Genomic DNA, 17,916 nt, shown 5'->3' on the forward strand with positions numbered 1-17,916 from the left:
GTTTATGATTTTCTAAATTCAGAACAAAGTTTGTACAATTCTCACCTTCTACAACATATTGAGCTTTACTCTTAATTACTGCATCAATACACTTTTCTCTTTCATATTCTTCCATTTTTTTTTCTTTCAATTGCATGGCGTATGTCTTATCCCTTTTAGGATCACTTCTGAGTTCATGCACTTTTCCCACACTCACTTTCTGAGGCTCCTTCAATTAGCATATCATAATACTTTTAATTTTTATTTTGAGTTTCTTTCTCATGTAAAAGCTCCTCCTTCTCCCACACCGTAAGGTCCACATCATCCTCTTGTACAAAAAGGGATGAATTCAAACACTGTGCGCCTCCTTTCCTCCCCTCCAGACGTTTCCCCAGCCTAAATGTCAGTCCTTTATAAAGAGGAAAATATGTAATATCACTAAATATGAATCTATTCTACTTTAAGTTCCCATCACCGTTTGCCTTCTTTTAAGAAGATTCAAGTCTCTCCACGCATCCATCATTTCCTGATTCATCAGTAAATCCTTTAACCTTTCTCTCAACTCATCCCTCTTAAAAGAGCTACGGCTTGGAGCATCAAGTCTTGTTCTCCACACATTAAAATCACCCACTGAACTACTGTTATACACACAAAATGGCTAGAAACGGCGCCTTCCTTCCTCCACATTTGGAGCGTATAAATTTATCAAACTAAACCGCGTGGTCACTGAATATTGGTCAAATTCAGTGACCAATATTCTTCCTTTATCTTTAGACATTTGTCTGGCGTTACAAAAAAAGCCCCTCTTTAACGAACAGTCCTACTCAACAAGACAAGTGAGCACCACGGATATCAAAACCATTTCACCTTAGCCATCGTTTTCAGTCCAATAAGTTTCTTGTAAACATAATGAATCACACTGTAATGCTTTAAACACCAGGTTTTTACCCATTACCTATTAAAGAAGACGGTTTAATTAAAGTAACCATAAAAATATTCAAAACCTAAAATATATCTTGCTTTATTTTTACCTGATTTTGTACATTGTGCATTTTATTTCTACTTCCCGTGGTCTTTTGTTTTGACTCCTAAGCAAACAAAATAAATTACTTCTGTATGCCAGCCTTGATTGTATGCTTCTTTCTTGCAATATATGATTATTGTTATTAGGTTCATATGCAAATGAGTTCAGTTTTGTTTGTTTTTTTAGTGCCAGCACAAAACTTAAATGTAAACATGGACAAATAGGCAGATTCTGAGAGGTCAAGATGAATGAAAAGTGATGATGCAGGAGCAATACGTGGAGCCATTTGAGAAAATACTCAAACACTTGAAATTAGATTAACACGATTTCCGTTATAAGATTTCCAAAAATATAAATCATTCATTAGCTTTTCAAATTAATATTTTAATTATAAATCATACTTAAGCTCATTTTGTCTGTGGAATAAGTGAAATGTTGGAAAAAAATAAAAAAACGCAATTTAGGTCATTTCTGTCCACCTGGAGAAGAATGAAAACACTTTGAGAGAACCACTTCTGAGTGAGACTATAAATTACATTCATAAAAGTGTTGACATGTCCACTTGTTTATGACTCAATGCTAATTTGGACTGCTCTGGCTAAAACCACTTGTGTGATTGCAGTAATGAGCTCACGCCGTCTCTGGCAGATTACTTCAGAGGTAAGAGCTTCCACACAGACCCTTCCACTTACGTTAGCCTGGTTTGGAAATTTGCACTCACAACCTTATTTACCCAAATTTGTACATTTGGGACACGGTAGACTCCCATGCCACAGTAAATTGCCTTGCAAAAGAAACTGAAACTGTTTATATCCGTCGCTGCTATGGTTTCTATCAACTTATCACGTGAACAGTTTTATTCACGTGCGATTTTAGCTTCATTTCTTACTTAACGCAATTGCAACATCGTGTTTATACCGACATTAGCAGAACGTCGACAAAAACTTACACACATTTGTAACAACGTTACAGAGGAAATCAACCGTGACGCAGATGAAGACATGGGAAACACTGCAGACGGCAGCAAAAGAGAAGCAGAAAAGCAAACTCCATTGAAGAGATGTCGTCGACGTTGTTGGCTAAAAGAATAATTCGTCTCGAACACGTCAACCTAAAAATCACGAGCTTTTACCCCTCAGTAATTCTTTGTCAAATCAGAAACACTTAAAGGTAAGCATGTGTGTTTTTAGGGCTGGTTGAGAGCAAAAGAGGAAAACTTTTTTTTTAACGTTCAATTGTTTTTTTAGAAACGATCAGTTTTATTGGCCAAGATTGTGTAGCCAAACAAGGAATTTGATTTCGGCTTTCAAGTTCTCTCAACACACTTTTATACTTAACTAAAGTAGCTAGAAATTGTAATGAAGTAAGAGAAGTGTTACTTCAAAATGATATTACTAAAGTAGAGGTAAATAACATGGTGTAGTAATTATATAGTTTCTTTTATAGTTACTCAAGCAAAGGTTTGGGTTTTTTTCCCCCCCCCCCAAAATTCCCTGCCGTAAGCACAACTATAAGACAACAATGAAACTTCCAAACTACTGTGATGAGTTTGTATTTAAGAGATTTATATTCTTACTACACACCAGTTTGATGACTTCATCATTAACTCCTTTTTTTTCACCTTTTAATGTTCGTCCTCAGTCCCCATAGATTCCTGGAAGCCTTTTTAAACCCTGGAGAAGGCCGGGCCCTTGCTGTCAAGGGATTATTGAAGTTTTGACGTATAATGACCTGCTTATCGCTCTCAGTCTCTTTGCAGGAGCTCCTCGTGGGCCCTGTCACTTTTGGGCCCTCGACTTTGTATGGTTATTTCAATAGAGAGCCCTCCCTCACCATTACCCGCTCTTTCTCATCTTAAATTTCTTGCCGTGTGCCCTTTTCTGATAATACCTCATTGTGAAAACCATAAAAAGCGGAAAAGTTATCTCATTTTACCTGAAGTATTTTTTCAGGGCCGTGCTTGCATTCAATCTTGCGTATTTCCTCCCCCTACCCCCTCAGTTTTCCCCTAATGGCTTTCAACTGTTCTTCCCTCTGTGTCTGGGTTTGTTCTCTGTCTTTTTCTCAGTTGCCATCTCTTTTTACCTTGACACGCTCTCACAATATCTTTCTTTCAGTGTCCCTCGTTTGTGGTGTGTTTGGATAATGGGCTTCAGCTGTGAACAGAAGTCCAATTTAATTCCTTTCAACCCAGCTGGTTCAGCCAAATTACGTCTCTAAAGGCTTTCAGAAATATTTTCCATTCAGTGTCATTGGAAGTTTTATTCATCAACTTCTTCAGCATTTCGAAGCTGTTAGTTCTTAACAACCATTTAAGATAAGAATGGTCGGGATCTTTCACTTCGCAGCAACAAGGTTAGCGGCTCTAGCCTTGGCCTTGGTCATTATATGCAGTCGTTTACAAATAAAAATTTTAAATGTAGATGGAGCTGTGGTATTGAATGTCCCTGAATCAGTACTTCATAGAAACACCTTTCAATTGTAGGTATTTTTAGAAGATGTTTCTAGCAGCTTTGCACACCTAGAGATGGAAGTTATTGCCTTTTTTTTTTTTTCGCAAAACAGCGAGACCTTAGATTGTGGCTTTAGGTTTTGCTATAGATTCACAATTGAATTTGAGCATTTCATGACGTAGTTTGATTTAAAACTTTCCCTTGGAACTTTGGATATTTTTAAGGGTTTTTTAGAGGTGGGAATATCGATCCAAAATATTGATAATATCAATACCAAGTCAGTATCGGTGTCGAATTGATGTTAGCATAGTATCAATTCTATTTGTGTATTGTCATTTTTCAACTCTACTTCAAAACAGATTCGGCTTTGATTTGCTCTCCAATTAATCTTCTTTTGCGCACAGAATGGACACAGATTTGTTCAGTTTTCTTGATTCAGTATGTTGTAAAACGTATAGTATTCTGTAAACACCTATAAACATTGTCCAAACTCTGTCCTGTGATGACTTCCTGAAGGCGGGGTTTCAGAAAGAACAGAAATTGTTAAAGAGGCAGAAGCCCAATGTCAAGGCGTTAAATTATGATGTCAAATTTCTTTTAAGTCATATTTGATGCAGCACATTTATAAGAACTGAACATAACGTAGTGACTTGGTTGTGCTGGAACCAAGTCACTAAGTGGCTGGAAAACGCATAAATAAAAAATATTGTATTGGAACTGGTATCAGTATCAGCAAAATTAGCCCTGTATTTCCTTGATATTATAAATACCAAAACATCAAGTAGCATAAAGATTCTACCTGGATTCTCATGGAAATGATGTGTTTAAGGTGATATATCGTGTAAACTTTAAGGCCTGACCACAACACCTTTTACCACATGAGTTTGTTTATGGCATAATGATCTGAAAATTGTACTTTCTTTCTTTCTTTTCTCCGTCCTATAAACATCAGATTTGAAAATATTCTGGTTTGAAAACTACAAAACAATAAAATTTTATCAAGAACTTAATCCTATAACTCAGTAAACTGAGTGAAGGATGGCTGTTGTGTCATACCGTCTAATTCTGTTTGATGATGGTGAAAACAGGAGTTTAAAAGTTTCAACATAAATATTTCTGCAAGGTGCCATATTTTATCAATGGAACATTCTGAATAGCTGTTTAAAAAATGTGTTGATTAGCTGTGTGATTTTTGCTATCTTTCTTTCTCCCCCCACCATTTGTAATTAACGCATCTGTAAGAATGAAACGTGGGTCTGCTGATAACAGGGTTTTAAATCAACAAACTGCTGAGCAGAATCCACACAAGTTGCAGAAACACTTTTATCTCTCCAATACCGTCGCTGAGAGCTATGTTGGAAGATTTCCAAAAAACACTGAAACCTTTGTAACAACCTGTGAGTGTAATGAAGAGCTCACAGTTGACAATTCACGGCTCTAGTATTTGCTGGTCCAATCTAAATGCTGACATGTTATCGGGAATATTTTGCTATTACTGACCTAGAGTGTGGAAACGTTGCCTGTAGTTATAAAGCAGATTAAACATGGCGGTCAGACCCTTTTGGTCTTTCGACTTAATAGTTATTTCAGTTTTTTTTTTCCACAGACAGAAGGCCCTAACTGGGGTCCTGCCATCAGTGATTCATGTTTAGAACAGATACCTTCATGCTAATAAGTTCAAATAAAGGAGCAGGAAACTCCATCTTATGTGATTTAGTAATCTTTTACAAGGGAGACGGCCCTTGTAAAAGTGTTCAATGATATAAATGTAAATATGGACTGTGGGAGAACCACAGTGCTGGTTCTGTTGGACCTCAGTGCAGCTTTTGACACTGCTGACCACGACATTTTACTGAATCGACTGGAGAGTTGGGTCGGACTCTCCGGTCCAGGGCTCAACTGGTTTAAATCTTACATAAAAAAACAGGGATTTCTTTGTTTCAATTGGAAACTTCTCATCGGAGTGGTCAAAGGTCACATGTGGGGTACCCCAAGGTTCAATCCTAGGACCCCTCTTATTCAATATTTAAATGCTCCCACTGGCTCGGGTTATAACAGGAAATAAGATCAGTTACCATAACTACGCAGATGATACACAGCTCTACATCACGATGTCACCAGGTGACTCTGAACCCATCCAATCACTGAACAGATGCTTAGAACAGATAAATGTGTGGATGTGCCAAAACTTTCTCCAACTGAACAGAAACAACTACTACTGCAACAGCGTCTTCACAGGTCTGACTAATAAATCTATCAAACAGCTGCAGCTGATCCAGAAGCTGCTGCTCGAGTTCTCACTAAAACCAGGAAGATAGAGCACATAACACCAGTTTTAAAGTCCCTTCACTGGCTCCCTGTAGCTCAGAGAATAGACTTTAAAATATTGTTGTTAGTTTATAAATCACTAACAGTTTAGCACCACAATACATTAAAGGTCTGTTATTGCTGTACCAACCGTCTAGACCCCTCAGATCTTCTGGTTCTGGTCTGCTCTGCATCCCCAGAACCAGAACAAAACGAGGAGAAGCAGCATTCAGTTTCTATGCACCACAAATTTGGAATCAACTTCCAGAAAACTGTAAAACAGCTGAAACACTGGGTGCCTTTAAATCTCAACTTAAAACCCACCTGTTTAGAGTTGCTTATGACTAAATTAGGATCAGAGTGTGGGTTTTGATGTCTTTGATGTTTTTGATTTTTTAAATGTTTTTATCTTCACTTTTTATCTATTTATTAATTTCTTTTAAATGGCATTTTAACTAAAACTCTGAGGTGTGAGAATCCTTGTCAAATGGCGTTTTGACTAAAAGTCTGTAAATTCCGTCCTGTCAGGCGATAATACCCATGTTAAACGGACAGCGAAGTCCAGCAATGACAGGCGCTTAAATTCTGTAACAAAAGTATGTTTTTTTTTCTTTTCATCTCTTTCTCTTTCTTACTGTTTATTCAATGTCACATGCTGTTCTTATCTACCAAGATTACACACATATGTTACATTTGTAGCTAAAAATCTATATATTTGTTTCAAATGCAGTTCAGAATACGATTAAAAAAAACCCCCAAAAAACATAGGTAGTTATTCTGAAAAACTCTGAAAATTTTAGATTAATCTCAGAAATGTTCTAGGAAAAGAACAAGAACGAAAAAACTCAAAAGTTCAGCTTTTTAGATAGTATTACTTAATTTGAATACAACTTTTCTCAGTTAATGTCTCCCACTTTATAAACTTTTATTGAAATAAAAAGGGACATGGATGAGGAGCAAATCACAAAGTACAGAAGTCTCAGAACATATATATATATATATATATATATATATATATATATGTGAATCTCAGAATATATATTTTTTTTCTTTTCAGTCAATAATTTCCTTTGTAAATTGGGATTTTCCACTTTTTTTGGCTCTTAAAATTTTGGTGCTAAGCTACAAAATCTTTAATTATCTACTATTTTTTGTTGTTTTCTGCCATTTATATATTCAAGCTTAAATTTTGATCTAAGTGAGCGTAGGGAAAGAATAGCATTTTTTTTCTCTAAATGGGATAAATAATTCACTTGAAAGCATTGTACTTTGTCTAACAGTATAATAAAACTCCAAACATCTATCTTCTGCAACAGGAATGCCAGATGTCCAAAAAATAAATAAATTGGGGTGGGAAAAAAATGAGGTAAATTCCAATTGCTTTCATTGTACGGAGCCGCTCACGCTTCCACAGCTGGCAGTGTGAACGCTGACACCTATCACCTAACCTAATAACAGTGTGCTCCACATACATCACCCTGATTTGATTTGGGACCTGATTTATTTATTTGTTTAGCCCAGAGACCCCGGTGTCATTATTTTCCCTTGTAAATAATTCAATAAAAACGTCAAGCGTCTGCCTGCTCTACATTAATATTACGTGTAATAAAGACCGTGGGAGGGAGCAGCTGTGTGCAGGTATGATGGGCAGAAGCGGACGCAGTGGCGCGCTCAACAGATATTTTCAAGACTGGCGAAAGCAAGTTTGAGGCTATCAGAAGTAATACTTAGCTGTCGGGTGAGGATTTGGTGATGAAGTTTGGATTTGATTTGTCATAAATGAAGATGCCATCTTGGTGCCATGCAGAGCATTCACAGCAGGAACACACCTAGACACTGGCTTTAAAACAAAAACAATGTTAAACCCTAAAAACCATAAATCAGTTACAGAAACTCCTGAAGTTTATTAAGTTTATTATGATCATTAGAAATGTCCAGAAAGCCAGACAGAAATATTCACAAACAGTTAAAACTCTGTTTTTAGGGATGCACTTATCCGAAAATTTGGGCCAATACTTTTGTCTGATATTGATATTGCTCTTGTGGCCAATAACCGATTTTTAGCAATATATATTTTTCACCACTGTTTTGACACATTTGGGCCAAAAAAAAAAAACTAACTAAAAAATATTGGTTGTTAATATTGGTCCAGTTTTATTTATTGGACTACTCCGATATATTAAAAAAAAAAGATTAATATTGGCCGATATCTGTGTTGTTGTTTTTTAGGTCATCTGTGCCTTAAGATGATGAGATGTCTGCTTGGCTGTTTTGAGGTAATGTAGTTGTCCTGCACACGGCCAGAGACCAGAGAGGATCGATAATCTGTCAGACATGTTTAAGGTCCTTCTACGTGGAGGTAAGTGGTGGGAGGGTCTCCTCTGCCTCGCACACAGATGAAGGTGCCAAAGAGCTTCATTTTAAAAGACAGAGATGGTCGCCATACGTTCTCAGTCTTGTCTGTGTATCAAAATGAGCCTTACATCCATAGAAGTAATACTGGTTTGAAACCAGTACAAAGCAAAGCATAGAACAACCAGCTGGTTTTTACTAGCTTATGAGTGGCCTAGCACAGGTCCAGACTTAAAGGCGACTGAGATGATATGGCAAAATCTGAAATGCGCTGTTCATGGTAAAAATCCCCAGCCTGGTAAAAACCAGGCGTTTGTACTGCACTTAGCTTCGTCCAGAGAGTCTGGGCTCTCGGCTAGTAAGAAACGATTACTTCCTGGACTCATGGACTTTTTAACCCAATTGCAAATTTTTGCCCGTGAACAAAGTATGTCATTGTTCACAACTTTTCCTTTTGTCCAGACAAAAATGAAACCCAGACAATATGAGTCAAGCTCAGAACTTGAGAACTTTTTTCGAGTCCAGTTGTACAGGAAGGCAATGGCTGGGCTAAAAAAATCCCTAGATTGAAACAGAATTTCCCTAATTCTTCAAAGAAGAGTGGGCCAAAAGTCTGCCACAGTGGGGTGGCCAGCATTTTTCCAGGCGTGGTCACGGTCCCACTTTTGGGGGCGGGGGGCAGCCGTTGAAAATTTGAAAATAAGAAATCTGTAGGGGAGCAAATATTTTTTACACGGCAGTATAAACTGGCAGTAGCAGCTTAATGGGAGCTGGTGGAAACCACCTTCTGAAACACCTGATGAAAGCATGTGTACTGCTGTGAATATTAAACCGTGTTCCTCAGAATTGCTTGTAAAGCCCAAACAACACATTCTCATTTTGCAGTCCAGTAAGTCAGCATCAGAATTTTTTCTTTTTCTCTACATGAATACGGCCTGTTTCTCTCAAACCCCCATTCTCAACATTTCTAGAAGAGCTCGTGCTTCATTATTGGGTTTCATCCCCAGCCATATTTTCTCCTATGGGAAAGCCATTGTTTCAGTCAAAAAAAAAAAGGAGCATCTCATTTTGCTCTCTGATTTGTTTACTTGGCTAATGGGAGCGCAGTGTCCTTTGTTGAGCCTTTGCAGAGCGTGACAAAGCTTTGCTGTACTGTGGAGAGAGTTTGGGTGGAAGAGAGGCACCATCTCCCCATTTGATATCAGGGAGGCTTTCATACTGGATTTAATGACTCTTTGCCAGCTGACATAATTGCACTTTCAGATTTTTAATAAGAATTTTTACATAATAAGGGGGTAATGTGCAGTGTCGTGAACACCACTTTTCACAAATGCTTTCCTTTTTAACTGTGATAATAATAGTAATTACAAAGATAATATGCTCTAATTGTCAGGAGGGGGATAAATTACTTTTTTTCCCCCCCTCTCTAATCCCATATCTGCCAGCCGAATTCCTGCTTGCATTGTGTGCTCTTGCAACAGGTTGCGTCAGACATTAAAGGAATATTTAAACATACAAACAAGCTGCCGGTCTTTACACAGGATGACAAAAATGTTTGGGGTTGAATTCAAGAAGTAGCATCATTAAGATAATTGTAATGAGGGGAAAGCCCCACTCTACATCCTACGAGGATGAGAAGCGAAATAATTAATGTTAGAGCAGCTTTAACTTTTATTCTGATACTCGAGCTAACATGTTTCAGATTGTGTTGAGGTGTGCAAGTAGAATGTGGGCAAACATGCTCTACCATGCTTTTGCTGTAAGATTAAAATCATGAAACTTGAACTGTTCTCGTGTAAAAGTGGGAAAACAGATGAAAACCTTTAAAGCTGCAGTATGTAACTTATTTTAAAAAAAGAATTTTTTTTACATATTTGTTAAAATTACCATTATGTCGTCATAGTATAATATAAGATGGATAATCTGTGAAAAAGTTGACATCCTCTGCCTGCTGCCAGTACCAACTAGAATTACACCACTCAGTCAGAAGCAACCAATCAGAGCTTGTTGAGACCTATGCACCAGATTGAAGACTTTAGTCATCCAGTCCTGGGTAGGAAGAGATAGACATGATGATCAAGCCTGTCTTAATTTATCATGCAATTAATTTAGTTATTGCTTATTGTGACATGCTTAGTTGTCAGTAGGTGAATGTGGCATGTAGTGTAAAGTTCTTTTAGTGACCTGTGTGAAAAGCAGAGTGTTAATTTCTTTACCATTGTAAATAGACTAACCATACCATACTATGGCCACTGAGTAGGACTATGGCTATTCCAAGGGTATTGTCCGCTCCAGACAATGCTGTGTGGAGTGTGACTTCAGATCACACTGAACTGGGAACGCTGATGGCACAGCACTCCATCAGTGACACGCTGTGTCCACATGTTCTCCAGAGACTGCTAGTCATTCAAAAATACATTGCCAAAAATACATTGCTTCATGTTGAGGACTAGGGTACCTGACTTGCCAACACTCCAGTTGCTTCCCCCTAAAACATGTTTGAAGTTAACTTGGTTAGCAGCATCAACCCTATTCTAAATCACCTTTTAACATAAGAAGCTTCAAAGGACAAACATTTTTGTTTTGGTCAGTGTATTTTATCCCATCGTAACGCCAAACCACAGGTTATAAAGCAAATCTTCATAATGGCACACGAGTCCCTATCCGAGCTGCCTCTGGTCATTCACAGATCAAGCTGGCAACATGACAAACACATTGTTGCCTTCAAAGATTGAGCCTGCATTGTAAAGCTGTGGCCACGTCGCCTGGCGACTCAGCTGCATTAAAGATGGATTAGGGTGATTATATTCACCCCTCTATCTATTGTCTCCAGTTGTTCATTCCTAGTGAAATTCTAAAATTGGACCGTGTAGTATTGTAGCTCATTGAGAGCAAGGATATTGACTTTGGCAATGTATTTTGGCACATTGGCGCAGAAATTTTGGCAATAGAGACAGTAGCATACTGTTAAGAAAGAATATTTCAAAAGAGCCCTGTGAAATACAGAGGAGATGTGCAAAGGGTCGCATGGTTAGAGGTTGTATATTTTATTCTTGGATTAAGGTTTTTATCATGCTTAGTAGAGACTGGGAATCAACAGCCATATGATAACCTTTTGATGTGTATTTCTTTAATAATCTCAACCTTTTACTGGTACCCTCCTATTAAATTTTTCCCTGAATGAGCAGAGGTAAAGCTCTTCCTGGGAGACTTTGCCAGGAACCAACACAGCTTTAGCTATTTTCTCAAACACCTCTCATTTCATCTCTCCCTGAGTCCTTTGGCCATCACAGAAAATGCCTGTTGTTTTGTTTATCCAATATCAGAGGTGCCGGCGCCTTAATCCCAATAAAGAGGGCCATTGGACTGCATTATCTGTATGATTGCCCTTTAGAACTGCTGTCAATGCTTTTCTCCTTATCCTGCTTCTCAAAGCCTCTCTCCCAGCAAGAAGTCTATGTGAGGGGAATACAATGCAGGCAGTTCAGACGCCACAAAAGGGCATTGCATTAGAAAGCCATACCTCTGCTGTGTGACCTTTGGCAGTGCGGTGGAGGTCGGCTGAATCCCTGTGGACACCCAGTCAGCTTCAGTCAAGGGAACAGAATGGACTCTAAATCTATGATTCAAGGTGCCTACGTCAGCAAATGGCACTTTATTGTTTTTCCCTATTCACACTTTTGTACCTTGGACGTGGGTGGTATAGGTATAAACACCTCACACCTCTGTCACTGAGTTAGGACTCCGTGTAGCATATATGAAATATAAATATATATATAATATAGGGCTGGGGGTTTCAATTAATTTCAAGTAATTAATTACATAGACTTTGATGGTTGACTAACCTAAATAACAAATTGAAAACAATAAATACCTTTGTTGTTGAGCTCTCATACTACATCCTTCCTTCCACACTGCCCCATGAAGGTAGGATGTAAATGACCTACCACTTCTCACTCACCCAAAAATTGAAGCAGATCTAATTGAACATAACTGCAGCCAAAGACCACAATCCTTCTCTAGTGAACATACTGCCACAAAATTGATTTGGCCTCCATTTTACAGGAAAAGACCCCAACTTTCTCTGGTCAGAACAAAATGTCCGTTATCTGGCTGGGTCCATGAGTTGTTGGTACTGGAATAAATGAATGATTCAGGTCTTATGGGCTGGCACTGTCTATGCACTATTTTTGCTGTCCAGAGATGCGGTCAAATCCCATTGGATTTTATTGGTGTAATTCTGAGGCCTGGTTATGAAGTCAGATTGTTTGGTGGGATTTTTTTGAATAACTCTTAATGAGTTCCAGGGAGAACCACTGCTGCTTTGCTAGAGATTGAGCTGCAAATTCTGCAACATAGTTTTCACTTCTGTCAATGGTGTAATATATGACATATAGATAAATGTCTTCACATTTTACTAGGGAAGGGCAATATGGACTTTGAATTTGGTATATTTTGTAGCACTGTTGTAGCATTAAAATAAATTCTAGAAAGAAAAATCAAAAGAAAAAACTTCAAATGTAGAAAATTTGCTCAAAATTTTTTGATTAATCTCAGAAGTTTTCTAGAAAAAAATAATGGTCGAATTTCAAAAGTTGATCATTTCTGATTTTCTTCTTGAAAATGTTCCACTTTCCAAACTCTGAAACTTCCTTGTTTTTTCTAGAAAACTTCTGAAACTAATGTCAAACATAACTTTTTTTTTGCAGAAATTTGCTTTTCCTTTTTTTTTCTATCTACAACCATAATACATCATTGTACCATTGTGACAATAAAGATTACGTCAAAAAACCTATTTATTCCTTCTTTTTTTTTTTAACTATATGACTGTAATTGCATGCCATAGCATTCTTGGTACTAGAAATACAAATACTGTTCTTGAAAAACATTTGAAATAGGTTTCTTCAAGATATCACAAAAAAGTGTGATTTATATCATTAAACTGCACACAGTAAGAGAATTCAATCATATTTTTGAATTGATATTTACAGAAGCTCTTGTGAAACACTGGAGTAAATAGAAAAAAAAACATTTCTGTTCATACTGTAAATTTATTTTTTTATTGAACCGAACTGAAATTAATCATAACAATAAATCAAATTCTTAAAATGACAAGAAATGTGTCACACTAAATGATAAATAATGTGAAATGATACATTTTCACCCCTACATTTTACTGTATCAAAAGTGTCCCACTCTTAGGATGTTTCAGTTTTCTGCTTAACTATATTGATTATTGTTTCAATTGCAGCACTCGAGTCTAACACAAAGCACCTCAAGATGCTGAAAATCACTTTGAGCAGCTATGGTACGCCCCATTTTAAGCATTTTCTGTTTTTTTCCTTTCCCTCAGCGTGCCGCTGATCAATCCCTCTCTGATGTACAGCAGCTTTGTCTCTTGTGTGTCAAAATGGAGGATGGGGGAGAAAAAAAAGAGCTGCACTTAATTGCTCAAAAAAAAAAAAAAGATTTTAGTTTCTAAACCAATGAGTCATCGTGGGCTAAGACGATATGCCAAAGCCCCCGGAGAGATGAAGAGAGGGGATTGTAAAAGCCTAAAATGGGATCATCTTGGCTGAGCTTTCTTTTTTATTCTTCAGCAGAATGGGATAACATTTCAAACACACAAATACAGAACCCTGTCTGCTGTAATATGGCTATCGCTCTGTCTCCTTTGACAGGACTAAAAAATGTTCCATTTCTAAATGCACCCCTGTTGGGCCTTGAACTGCAGAGCTATATTCTACTTTTTTACACCTTTTTGTATCTGTATTTCTGTGCACCGGCACAGAAATACCCCCATGTTTTATATATATATATACATACACATTTTTTTACAGTGCAACCTCAAACTTCCACATATTTTATTGGGATTTTAAGGGACAGACCAACACTAAGTAGTGCAGAATTGTGATGCAGGAAGGAAGTGATGTATGGTTTTTAGTTTTTATTTTGTAAATAAAAATCTGAAATTGTGGCATCAGTCAAAACCTTGGACAACAGCTTTTGCCGCCGTTAAAGCTGAAAGTATTTTTGGGAGGGGCTGGAACGTCTTTATTGTGTCTAGAGAAGAAAATGTTTGCTGAAATTTCTTTGCACCTTAGCTGAAGATCATGTAGATTCAATTGTCTGTTACCTACAGCTTGTTGGTACTGCCACTGATTAATTAAAGTCAAGTATGCGCTCTGACCATGTCATTATAAGACACAAATGTTCATGGTGTTGTGGCTCTAGCTGTGTGTTAAAGGGGCCGTCTTATGTAAAGTCAACATTGAGCTTTACCTCATGTTATATTATTCCCTTACGTTGAGGGTTGCCTTGATTTTTTTTCATCTGTGTTTGAAAAATCCTTTAATCTCCCATGGCAACCTTTCAGCTATGCAAAATGGCTGGGTGGACCTAGCCCCGCCTTCGAGGCGCAGCTCCTCCTCAGAGTTGCAGTTTCCGGTTCATAGAGTAGCCTTCCCCAAAAATTTCCCATTTCAGCCCCTTCAGACTAGCCAGTAGCAATTAGCAAAAACCTGAAGGAACTACACATCAGCTGAGCTCAGTATAAGAGCTACTTATCAGCAGAATGGCAGAAAAAACGTTGTTAAAGGGTTAATAGAGGAGCCATGTTGTGACGACTACAACATGCTAATATATAGTTGTATATTTTTAATTCATGAACCCATGCTTTCATTCCTGAAGGTGGAATATCAGAAAGAGCAGAAGTTTTTAAAGAGACAGAGGCCTAATTTCAAGGCATTACTACAAAGTCAAATTTCTTTTAAGTCATATTTTATATATATATATATATATATATATATATATATATATATATATATATATATATATATATATATATATATATATATATATATATATATATAATTTGAATAACATAAAATTTATTTCTTTTTTAACCCTGTACAGCTTATCTCTGACTTGTCTGCATTGCTCCTTGCTCTCATGATTCTCTAATGTTCTCTAACAACCCTCTGATGTCTTCAAGCAACAGCTGCATTTATACTGAGATTAAATTACACACCGTTGGAGTCCATTTACTGCGCAGTAAATGGACTCCACATTACAACCAACTTCTGAAGCAGTTGGTTACACTGCATTGTTATCTAGGGACATTAGTATAAAGGAGTATTATCATCTTTCACTGCTATGCGACTACCCAAGTATGCCGTATTTTGTGTCAGTCTACCTCATGCAAGGTCAATAAAATAAAATTTGTGGTTGTGAGGTGAGTGAATGGGGAAATGGTTTGCAAAGCACTGTGTTTTGAAATATTCAATACTAAATTCGTGTGTTGTGTGCTGTCCGTTTCAGCTTTCATAACAACAGAGTGCTTTTCCTATTTTATCACATAAATGTGAGCTGCTGTATGGCTTCTCATGGTTCCTGTTGCTATGTCTATAGCCAAACAAATTCCTCTATGATTTGAAGAGGAATCTGCATCCAGCACAGACTGCCTGGAAACACAGTCTGCTGGCTCTAAGCACCATGCATCTGTAGTGAGCACTAAGCTCAAAATCATACAAGTCTGATTTTACCGTGACAGAAAACAACAGAAAAAACGGCATGAAGCTCATTATTCTTTGTGAATGCCACTATTTGACTTGCTGAAATGCAGTGGTGGACAGCGCTAGCTAAAAAGTTAGTTGTGCTAACACTAAAGGACTTTTCTTAAACATTAGTTCCGCTATCTAGCTTCTGCTAGTTACCAACACGGTATATAGTGGAAGCTAACACTAAAGCGCTAGCTTCAATTCAAATGATATCTTGCCTTTGAAAGACTTCAACCCTCAAAAACCAATTTCATTTTAATATTCTAATTTTCATGTTCTACCCTAATTTATTGTACTTATGTTTACATCTTGTACTCTGTTGTCAGTGTTTTATCTTGTTCCTGTATGTTTCTTGTTTGACATGAAGTTACTGGGGGGGGGGGCAAAGCAAGAACGTGAGGAGAGGAAACAGTCTTCACTTACTTCAAATAGGATGAGCATAAAAGTCTACTTGAAGGAATCATAAGCTGATAACCGAAACCTCAACACATATGTAGAACTTTATTCAACCGAAGTTTAAAAAACAGCCAAGTGAACTAGTGCTTTAGAATTTATTAGTTAATTAAGGGGAAGATAAGTGTGCTAAATGTCTTCAAACATAGCTAAACCGCTGCATGGGAACTTAGCTAATGCGCTATTAGTGCATTAGCGGGTTAGCGGAAGTGTGTCCCTACGCTGTTCAAGGTCATGACTGATTGCTCCAGACAACGAATATTTTGTTTGTTTGTTTTCCCTTCATCAAATAAACCGCTAACAAAGGTTCAAAGGCTGGTTATGAGTGGAACATCTACTAAAGTCCATGTTGCTGTTAAAATATAACCCAGACTGCATCAAGTTATCACCTGAGGTTTGTCTCTTTTGTATGCTTTTACGGGAGTTTCCTTCTCCTCAGCAGGCTTATATCAGTTAAGAAACTTGGAAGATTATTTATTGTAGTTGTTTTGCTTACATTTATTGAAAAGCGTTGATGTTCATGCATAAGGCAGAAAATGATTCTTGCCCAATGTTTGAGTAAATGAGCCAGCAGCATTTAAACTGAAACTCTCTTTCAGAAAGATAAATCAGTTTTGGTGGCAGCTCCAAGTTTTTTTCTTTTCTTTTTTATAGACCAACTGGACATTAATAAACATAAAGATTTATGAGATTGATGGCAGCCATATGAAAGTTAAGCATTGTTTGGAAAGATTCTATTTCAGAGACTTTTATCCAAGTGCCCCACAGTCCTTGATGCTGACACTACTTTTTTATTAAAATATATTTATGTCAAAGTCTTGAAATCTTTTAATATTCCTTTACTTTCTTCTTCATGACGCCTATAACGACTCACTGAAGATGCCTTCTCCACCTGCCGACCTCTCTGTTTATGAGGAGTTTGCAGAATCAAAGCTACAAAGCATTTTAATTACTCTCGTCTCTCTTCAGCAGCAGTTATGGGGTTAGACTGGGTGAGAATGTACAGTGCCAAGAAATCCACTGCACTGTTTAATGAAGCATGCCCGGCCCCTGTTCAGTGCCAGTTTGAGCTAAAGATTTAAAGTGAGTCGAGGCCCAGAGGAAAATGACGAGATGCTATGGCAGAACAATACTGGCACTTTGTGCTGGCAGAGGAGCGCTGTTCAGTGGAGGATAAATCAAGTCTTTGTGGAGAAGAACTTCAAAACAAGATGACAGGTAAATGTAGTCATAACTTGTGGTTCATCTACAGGGTGATGGCGGTTATTGTTTCATAAATGTGTCTGGAGTCGCTACATGGATCTGTACACACAAACGATCAACGAAACCTGGAGCTGCCATAGGAGAGTGGAAACCTAGAATGACAGCAGAAAGTGGATGTCAATACAGAGAAATTCTGCCTCTATTTAACAGGTTGTGACGTCCTATGAAATTATCACAAATGCTTGATGGAAGCTGAATGGACCAGCAGCTATTAGGTTTATTGGGTAATCAGGTTGATTTCGATATATTTTCTTTCGTTTAAAGTGGCAGTACTGTGTACTTTTCAGACACAGTGCATTTTATAGTAGAATCAAGTAACTATGTTACATTCAGTTATTGTAATTTAACACTTTGAAATTGGGCCTCTGTCTCTTTAAGAAACTCCTGCATTTTCTGACTCTCCGCCTTCAGGAAGTCATCACAACATCGCTCCGTTATTAACCCTTTAACAACGTTTTTACCAGCATTACACTGAGAAGTGGATTGTATATTGAGTTCAGGAGATGCACAGTTTCACCAGGTGTTT

The sequence above is a fragment of the Poecilia mexicana genome, unplaced genomic scaffold (genome assembly GCF_051168715.1).
Source record: "Poecilia mexicana isolate PSO_F unplaced genomic scaffold, ASM5116871v1 scaffold_3, whole genome shotgun sequence".
NCBI lineage: Eukaryota > Metazoa > Chordata > Actinopteri > Cyprinodontiformes > Poeciliidae > Poecilia > Poecilia mexicana.